Here is an 8,989-nt window from a genome sequence, read left to right as displayed (position 1 = left end):
AAGAAGTCAAAAATCTCCTAAGCTTCCAAAACTGAGTATGGGGTATAGTTGCAAGAACAATCCCTTTCTGTTAATCTATGTTCCACTGGAGTCTTAAATCTGCAACACAGCAGTATTTTGGCAAAAAGCCGCTGAGGAACAAAGTATCCAAATCACATCTTCACTGTGTATACACTTCAGCAGTCACTTCCACATTACACAGCATATTTTCTTCTCAGGTAGTATCTTCTGTCTCCTGATTCTTAATTAGTAATTGCTGAAGCTCCAGCCATCATCTGCTTAGTTCCCACAGTGTTAAAATAGGCCATTTTCTGCTCATACCATTAAGTCAAAGCTACTTACTAACTGTTTGTTGGGATTTTATTTGAGTACCCCATCATTTCATTTACACACATACAACAAAGAATTATTTTAAAGGTCCAAACAGTAACATTTCAACCTTCATTGTATTGTTTTATTTTCATTGAGGTAAAGAGCATGCCTTCCTCAGCCTTGGTGCATCCCTAGGACCCACAGTCTCTTTCATGTTTAGTTTGCAGTTTGATGCTTACGTTCTTTCACACAGAATTCACACCTACAGGAACAACAGCATTCAATACTTGAAGTAATTACAACTGAATGGATCACGTCATTACGCTTGTTGGCAAGCTCCCAAGTCATGTGTGACACCAAGGAGCTTTCATAACTGTCTACCACAGGTAGCCAATTATGCCCACAAGTTTTTCCTAATCTCTACAGTAACAAGACTTGAACATTGTTCCCCCAAAAATCTGATCTGTTTCACATCAGCACCATCTACACATCTATAAATTGCAGGAATTTTTGCACCATACAGCAAACCGTCAGTACTGTTCACGCTTAGCCTTCCACATCTAGCTTTTCTACATTCATACCGGTGCTTCTATGGGCTACTCCGGCATGCACGTGAGCCTCAGGCTTCGCACAGAGTGAAAGCAGATCATGAGCTGGCATACAGGACAGAGACTGGGATGAGAGGACTGAGTAGTGCACGGTGCAGAGAAGTAAATTGTGTGGCATCAAACACTACTGCCATGGGGACACAATGACTTGGAAAGTCACAACTAGTTGTGGCTAATACACCTCAAACACAGCCCTGGAGAGCAGCAGAGGAGTGGCTATCTCATCAATAGCTCACAGGAAAAAACACGATTACCTGTGGAATTTTATCATGAATTCTGACCTTTAAAGAATTTAACACCTCACTTTTGTAGCTACACAGTTATAATTTCAGCATGTCACCCTCTGGTGGTTACTAAAAGCAAAGAAAAGCAGTGACACACCTGGACTTTTTTAAGCCTTCCAGGCCACAGGGTGAGCCTGGCCCACAGTGCAAAGTCCCTTCCTCCTCGTGTGCTGGCCTGGAGCTGTCACCTCTCTCCAAAAACCCAGGGACAGGAACCACCAGCCTGCATCTGCAACCACCAGTGCTAGCCGCAGGGCCAGCGAGGGCCCTGCCTGCTCAGCTGCCTGAGGAACCTTCTGGAAGCCTCCAGCTCCTACTGCCCCGCTGCTGCCCGGGGCCAGGGCAGGACTGTGGGCACAGCCCTGAGGCTGCTGGCAGGGTTTGTCCCTGTGCTGCTGGGGCGCAGGGCTGGCTGCTCTGCGGGTGGCCTGGCTCCATCCCCGGGGTCACAGCCTCAAACCCTGCAGGCACATGGTGCTCCCTGCCGATCTCTGAGGTGTTTGGTGCACCTGGATTTTCAGACTTGGGCGACAGCCTGGCCTGCCGGCGGAACCCCGAGAGGAGCCATCAGGGATGGGTTTCAGGACGGGGGGGTGGCTGCAGCTGGTGAGGGGCCCCCAGGGCCCGGGTGGCACCTCAGGCTACGGAGAAACCAAGTTAAACTGAACGAACGCGTTGGCCACGCTTCCCGCGGAGCTGCTCGCGGCTGAGGCGCGGCGCGAGCGGGAAGGGGCGGGAATCCTGTCAGCGCTGAGCGCCCCAACCGCCACAGCAACGCCCGCCCCGCCCAGCGCAGCGCCGCGGCCCGGGAGGCGGCGGAGGTGGCCGAGGGGCAGTGGGAGCCTCCGACCATCGGTGCTCGGTACCGGGGAGCGGCCCACGGCGAGCCCGGCAGATGCCGCTGCGCTGAGGGGAGCGGCTGCCGCCCACCCACCGGCTCCGCCGCGCCGGGGCGGGCGCAGAGGCCGCTGTCCCTGGGTTCAGACAGCGGGGGCGGGCGGGCCGCGGGGGAAGGCAGGCTGCCGCCCGCATGCCTCGCCGGTAGGCCCCGTCACTGCGGCAAGGGGCCACATGCGTCCTCGTTTTGCACGGCTCGGACGGGCAGCGGGGTTGCAGAGACATTTGAGCTCACAACTTGTGAGCGAACACAGTGAGCCTTTGGGGATTTGGGTCAGGGACAGCTGGTAAATGCTTTACTCAATCGCATTTGTGAATTACACTCAAGTATGGGCTTAGCATCCAATCTTGCAGGTTTAATGAAGTTTTAGCTGCTGCAGCCTGGCTTTCATTAACTTGGAGGAACTCCCTGGAGTGCCCCAGGGTTGGGGACTTCAAAGGACACTTAGTCGGAGTCACCTGAGAGGCCTCTGGAGCACAAACCACAGCCCAAGTGCCAAGCTCTGCCCTGAACCCTCCCAGCTGGAGGCACACCAGCGACTGCTGCTTCCCCTCCCCACCTACAGAGAACACATTCACCTGTAGCTGATGAGAGATACCCGGCCTCACTGCGCTTCCAGTGAAAACCAGTCCTTGTTCCTGAAAATATGCAAAGTATTACTTAAAGTCTGTCTGGAACTTGGGCTGTTTCAACAACCTTTTCATAAAAACAAAGGATGTTCTCTACATAGTATTAATTTTTAAAAGCCTGGCACTCAGTACTTGTGAAAACAGCATTTCCCCTGCCAAGAATTTTTTACTCTCACAGGACAGAGGTAACCAAATCTAGCAAAGCATGCGAAGCACAGACTCTGAGAAGATTTACCAGTTATTTGACAGGAAGAGAAACTGCCCCATTTTGCCTTCTATTTTAATAACAAGCTGCTCTTCTTTCTTCCCTGGATTGAACAGTCTGATCTCACCAGTAAGCTATTTTTCCACTCAAGCCTCTGTACAGCTAACTTGGAGTGAGACCGTAACGCCAGGCTGGGTTGTTTTATTGTACAGCAGTAATTAAGATCCCAGATGTTGCTGCTCTGCACCTGTACAGCCTTATTTCTGTCAGCAGGGCCAGACAGCACTGTAACTCTGGCTGGAATGTCATGCGGCAGCATTATTCTCTCCATTGCTTACTGCATTCTGCTGATGCAGCTTTTGCTACATGTAACATGTAGCCCTGTATCAGATACTGCCAATGCTAGCAGCAAGCCACATGCTTTGCCACAAGTTTGCAAGGCCTCAGCCCTGAGTCACACCAGACTTGCCTCAACTCAACATTTGTTGACTTGCCTGCAAGTTTTCTTTTAACTTGGATTAGCATTTTTTTCTTCTGACCACATGGTTATAGATGATTTTATTTTAGTTTTCCTTATTCTTGTATGGTATCACTGTAGTTATGTGCAGACAGGAGCAACAAGTAGTTGTTCTGCGTAGAACAAAATACCTAGAACCAACATGATGGTGCAGCGTGGAGAATTACAGGCTTCCACAGGAAAGGGGTAATAGCTGAGGCCCTGAGATGTGGAGACACAGAATGCAGTGGGGAGGACAGGCACAAGATGACAAAAGATGAGGCACAGGCTTGCCACTGGAGACTCCACAGCTATAAAGAAATCAACAATTGGTTTTCATTAAAAAGAAATACAGACCTAGAGTTAGACAAAAAGACCGTTTTATGGACAACCGAACAAAGAACAAGTTTCTGGCATATGTAAGATACATCACATATGGTAAATTTGGATATCATGCGGAGCTGCAGAGCAGTGATGAAACAGCAAGGTGTGAAAGCCTGTTGGCAGCCATAAAAAAGACCCCAAGTGGATCCTGGAGTGAGAAAGATGCAGCCATCAACATCACATTCCTCCCAGCAAAAGACCCCATGTGCTGGTGAGCAGCCTTAGCACCCCTGCTAGCAGGCTGAGCCACCAACCTGAGGAGCGGTAGGAGGGTGAGTGTAACACCAGGAAAGGGAGAAGACGCTAGGAAGTATGAGTATAACAGTTTTAACTGTATTATTATTCTTATTATTACTGAAATTCTTTCTGCATAGAAGTGTTTTTCTCTTTTTCAGGTAATACCTAGATCTGGACTAATAAGGATTGTTAGATAAGACTTAAGATTTCAGCTGTACTAACAATAAATTATTGGCTTTCTATATATGATCTGTTTCCTCTTTCTTCATAAACAAGATGTTAAGGGTAACATGCTTTAAGTGTACTCTACATTGTCACAGTAGTACTCAAAGTGCACTCAGAGCTGGAGATGCAGGATGAAGATCTTTGTGTCTGGAGGAGGTTCCAGACTACAGATTACTTTTCTTGAAGAAATTACAGCAAAACCAATTTTAGTAGTAAGAGGAGAATTTAGCAAGATTTACAAGTTGTCATGGTGATGTACTCTTAAATGTAAATTAGTCTATGAATTTAGGCAAATTATACTAAGAGCTGCCAACTGTTTAAGGATTTTTTTTGTAGGAAGGATTGCAGGTGTTAAGATTTTTTTAAATTTACTTGCTTTAAAAAGTATGTGTTTCTTGTTAGAATAATAGAGGATTAATTGTTGAATTTAACTCATGACAGTTATGCATTTATTTGAAAGTATCTCTGTATTCTTGTAAACCAACTCTTCCTGCCTCCCCCCTTCTATGGATTTATATTTATATCTTGGGCAACTTGGCACTCTGTGATGTTAGAGAGCATGGCCTTCCCAGTAGGGAGGGGGCAAGAAAGGAATCAAAGAGGTTTTTACAGACATTCTACTAATTGCAGTAACACCTTTAAAATAAAATAAAGGTGAAAATTAATTAAATACTTGACATTGTGATGAACTTTTGTGGGAACAAGGTTTCAGTCATGTAGAATCCATTGCAAATGCTGACTAAAATTACCATTCCTTAATAATTAACACAGAGCTGGGCTTACACCAGAGCAGTGTACATTTCTGTGAGCTGCTCTCTGAAATTATGTCACTTTCATATGCAATTAAGGTTAGTGAGTCCTGTTTAAAGGCTGACTTTCCTAACTGTGCTGAAGCCCTCATGCATCTTTGAATGGGCTCAGAACAAGCCAGGTGTGACCATGCAGGGCCTGAGCTCAGCATTGCCATGTTATGGGGCTCTGAACTGCTGTTCTCAGCACACAGACTGCCCTGAGCCCAGCCTCTCATACAGTGTGGGAGCGCTGAGTGTACCCTTGCCGATATCCATGGCTGGACATCCATCTCACAGGTCCCTGCCTGTCACTCTGAGGAAGCCACAGGGAGAACAGCATTAAAGAAGCAGCTGAGCTCCCCTGAAAGACATGTGTGATGTGCCTAGGAGTGAGCAGCAGAGAGGCTGGGTAAGGAGGTTTCTCGCCAGCCTGGTTTCATGTGACCTCAACTGCTCAAGGGGGTACATATGACAACTGAACTGAAGCCATCTCCAGCCATCAGAAGCTGGAACTCTACCCAGGGTCAAAATGTAAGCAAGATCTGCTGCCACAGCATGTCTGTCTGGCTGTGGTATTTGTTTAGTATTTTCAGAAATGCTATAGGTATAGCAAATTATTCAGAGGGAACTCAAACTATTTTTGAAAATAATACGAATTATTTATATGGGGGTTGGTAGTATGGAAGAAATGGGAATAGACACATGCTACCATCCAAGCAGATGGAAGGAAATCCTTCCATAGGAAGGAGAGTGCTTTGGTAGTGGGAGTGGAAACCTCCCCACCCCGTCCCGCCCCACAGCAGAGCTGGGGTCTGGCCAGTCTGTCACCCCAGGACTGGCAGGCAGGGACACGAGTCTTTAAGCCTGGCTAATCCTGAAGCACAGTGGTGTCTGGGGCACTGCCGGGTAACTGAGGAATTAGGCTCCAAATAAAGCTGCTCCTGCTGCTTGTATGCGCTGGAGAGCACAAATACCGCCACAAACTAATGGTGCACTAAGGAGTGGGGGGACCAATGCAAAAGGCGAAAGAAAAGACCAGTTCTTGTAGATACCAGATAGAGCTGCCGCTACTCCTTCATGCATTGCCATTAATTTTAGCTTCCTGGTATACAAAGGTTAGTGCTTACTAGCAAAACATTCAGAGGGAATAGTTCCCAGTGTTCCCAGTTTAATTACGTACTGTGTTTAAATGTACTTCTTTTTGCTTATTTTAAATTGTTACCTGCTAATTGCACTGGGCTCCCTCTTGTCAGAACAAAGGTGAGCTCTGGGAGAAAGAGTCATTTCCTATTTATGTTTTCCACATCATATGTGAGGTGTTGTTCCCAGTCACATATCTCCAGTCATTATTTTTTCTTCCAGGCTATTTAACCTCTTTCTCACTGTTCCGTATTGCTGGTTATTCAGGGTATAAAGCAGAAGAAACAAAGGTAAAGAGGCTGGGTTTTGTATCTGTCTTTGTCTTGCAATCTCCTAAAATCCCTGCCATACTCAAAACAAGGCAACATCATGGAAGCATCCTGTGATACGAAGATGGTTCCTGTCTTCTTCTCTTTGTTTCCTAAGAATGCCTAATGTTACAATTGTCTTTCTGCCCTCTGCTGAAATTGAATAGTCAGACTTCTTTTATTTTTTCTGGTGGCAACAGTTAATTTGTAGTCTAACTTGATGTAGGGGTAGAGTTATTTTTCCTCATATGCATTACTTTACATTTATCAGTGGCAAGTTTCAATGGGCTTTTAATCATACCATCATTCATTAGACCCTCTGCAGCTCTTTGCATTTGACTGTCATGAATAACCAAATGCCCACAGGCTGCCAAACACCTGCAGTCCATCACGCTTCCCACCCGCCACCCACCCCTTGTCAAGTCAATTATAAACCCATGCAACACTCAGCAGCATCCTCTTTCCTGCAGGGATGAGATAGTTACTTCTGCTCAGGTCTTTTATGCCTTTGGATGCAAGGTTATCAGTCCAATAGTCTCGTGAAAAAATTTAAAAAAAAAAATTTGACAAATACACCTTATTTTTTTCCACTAGGAGAGTAGTACAGCACTGGTGTGGATTACCTAGGCTGTGAAATCTCCATCCTTAGAGTTTTTCAAGATTTGGCTAGACAAAGCCAGGGCTGACCTGAACTAGCATGGTCACCACTTCAAGCACAAGTCTGGGCTAGATAGTTTCCTGAATTCCTTCCAACCAACACTTGCATGGTTTTATATTAACTGAGTCACACCTGTCTGTTTACTTCTAAGTTCCTTTAGCTTTTTAAGAGCAATCCTTACTCACAATTTCTTTTAATATTACAGCAGCTGGTTCCCCCCAATATTTAGCCAAGTACATTGTCATCTCCCCATGTTTTATTATAGTGTATAACTTCTAGCAATTTCTTTTGGAATGAAGTTAAACTTGCTAGCCTGTGGTTAGTGGTACTATTTCTGAAGCTCTTCTGAAAGCTTGTGGTCACAGTCTTTCCACTAGTTCCAACTGTAAGTAAGTGACATGTGACAAACCACAGCCATTTGCTGAGTTGCTTTAGGGCTCCTTAGTACACACGAATTTGGCCTGACAGTCATTGATAATCAGCTCCTTTCATACCCGTACAGCTTGTGCTTTGACAGTGGCACCTCCTTGACACTTTTCCCTCCACCAAGTTTCCAAGAAGTCTGTTTTTAATCAATATGCTCTCTGTCTTCAAATCCTTTGCAAATACTGACAAACAGTAAGAGACTAGAGCGTTGTGTGTCTGCCAGAACACTGGCAGGGATGTCTCTTTAGTAAATTGTGCATTTAAGTGCTGCAAGGGAGCAAACTAAAGACATCCTGCACTCATGCACAATCTCTTTCATAAAGTTGTATGTGAACTCCAGCAACTGTGGTGGCTTTTCTCATGTTTCATAATCCATTTAACCCTCTGCAGGATAGAAGTTAACACCTTATTTTCACTTGCCTTCCATAAAATCTTATATACCCATCCCAAATCCCCGAATTACTACCAACAACCTGCACGTTCAGAAGATCTCCTTTGAACACTTGACTTCTGCAGTCTAACCGGAGTGTGGCACTTGTCATGCAGTAACGTGAGAAGTTCCCAGCTTCGCAGCCAGTGTGACAAGGACAGCATAAACCAGTAGGACAGCTTCTGAGTGGCAGTGACCTCCTCCACTCTCCTTGTGCTGCATTCAGGGGTAAGCCTCCACAAGCTTTTACAGAGCTCCTTGCAGAAATGAGGCATTCTGGAGCCAAATGTGCACGCACTTACCTCGACATGCATAGCAGGGCAGATCTTGGATCTCTGCCACTGCCATGGGGCAGAGCATCACAGAGACAGGACTTCAGACGTATTCCAACAACCCTTCAAGTGCCCTGGAGAGCCACAGAAACTCAGCAAGAGAATTCTTTGGAGCTGTTGCCAGCTGCAGGGGAGATCAGAGGAGGCAGAGTCACAACATACCTCAAACAGTTCCTGCATTTCTACAGAAATAAAGGAGTCAGCATGAAACCTGCTAGAGGAATACTTGTCAGTTTTGAGCCTGGGATCTTGAGGAGCTTGACAAGCTGTATTCAAAGCTGGGTTGTGAACGTTCCTGGGCCTCCTGGTTTTCTCCTTATGGGAGCAAAAGAGGAGAAGACCTATAATCTTCCTTTTGTTCCTCTTCAGTTTGATGCTTACGATGATGGTTATTCTGAAACATTGACAGCAAGAGATTATGGGTTTCACACCTTTCACAGCATCTCAAGCAGCTAGTTATACTCTAGTAAATATCTATTCTTACAACTGGACATCATGGCTGGTGAATTCACTTCTCAGTAAACTGCCTGCTATTTTGTACTACTACTGCGTGGTACTCTGTAGACCAGTCAGTGTTGGTCCTTACTGTGAGATGAAAATTCAGAATTGTTAACTTCGTGTCTGCT

General features: G+C 45.9%; 1 long non-coding RNA gene across 1 annotated transcript; it reads right to left on the bottom strand.

The window, feature by feature from the left end:
* Positions 1-2,442: 2,442 nt before the first annotated feature.
* LOC135579780 (uncharacterized) lies at positions 2,443-8,634 on the bottom strand. Its single transcript, XR_010473545.1, has 2 exons — positions 8,334-8,634; positions 2,443-3,743 (listed from the first exon to the last, which is right to left on the bottom strand). It is a non-coding gene; the product is annotated as an uncharacterized LOC135579780 (long non-coding RNA).
* Positions 8,635-8,989: the final 355 nt, after the last annotated feature.

This window comes from Columba livia, chromosome 6, assembly GCF_036013475.1.
Source record: "Columba livia isolate bColLiv1 breed racing homer chromosome 6, bColLiv1.pat.W.v2, whole genome shotgun sequence".
Taxonomy (NCBI): domain Eukaryota; kingdom Metazoa; phylum Chordata; class Aves; order Columbiformes; family Columbidae; genus Columba; species Columba livia.
Note: the sequence above shows the minus strand (reverse complement) of the source record. Positions and strands in the feature narration are given on the sequence as shown.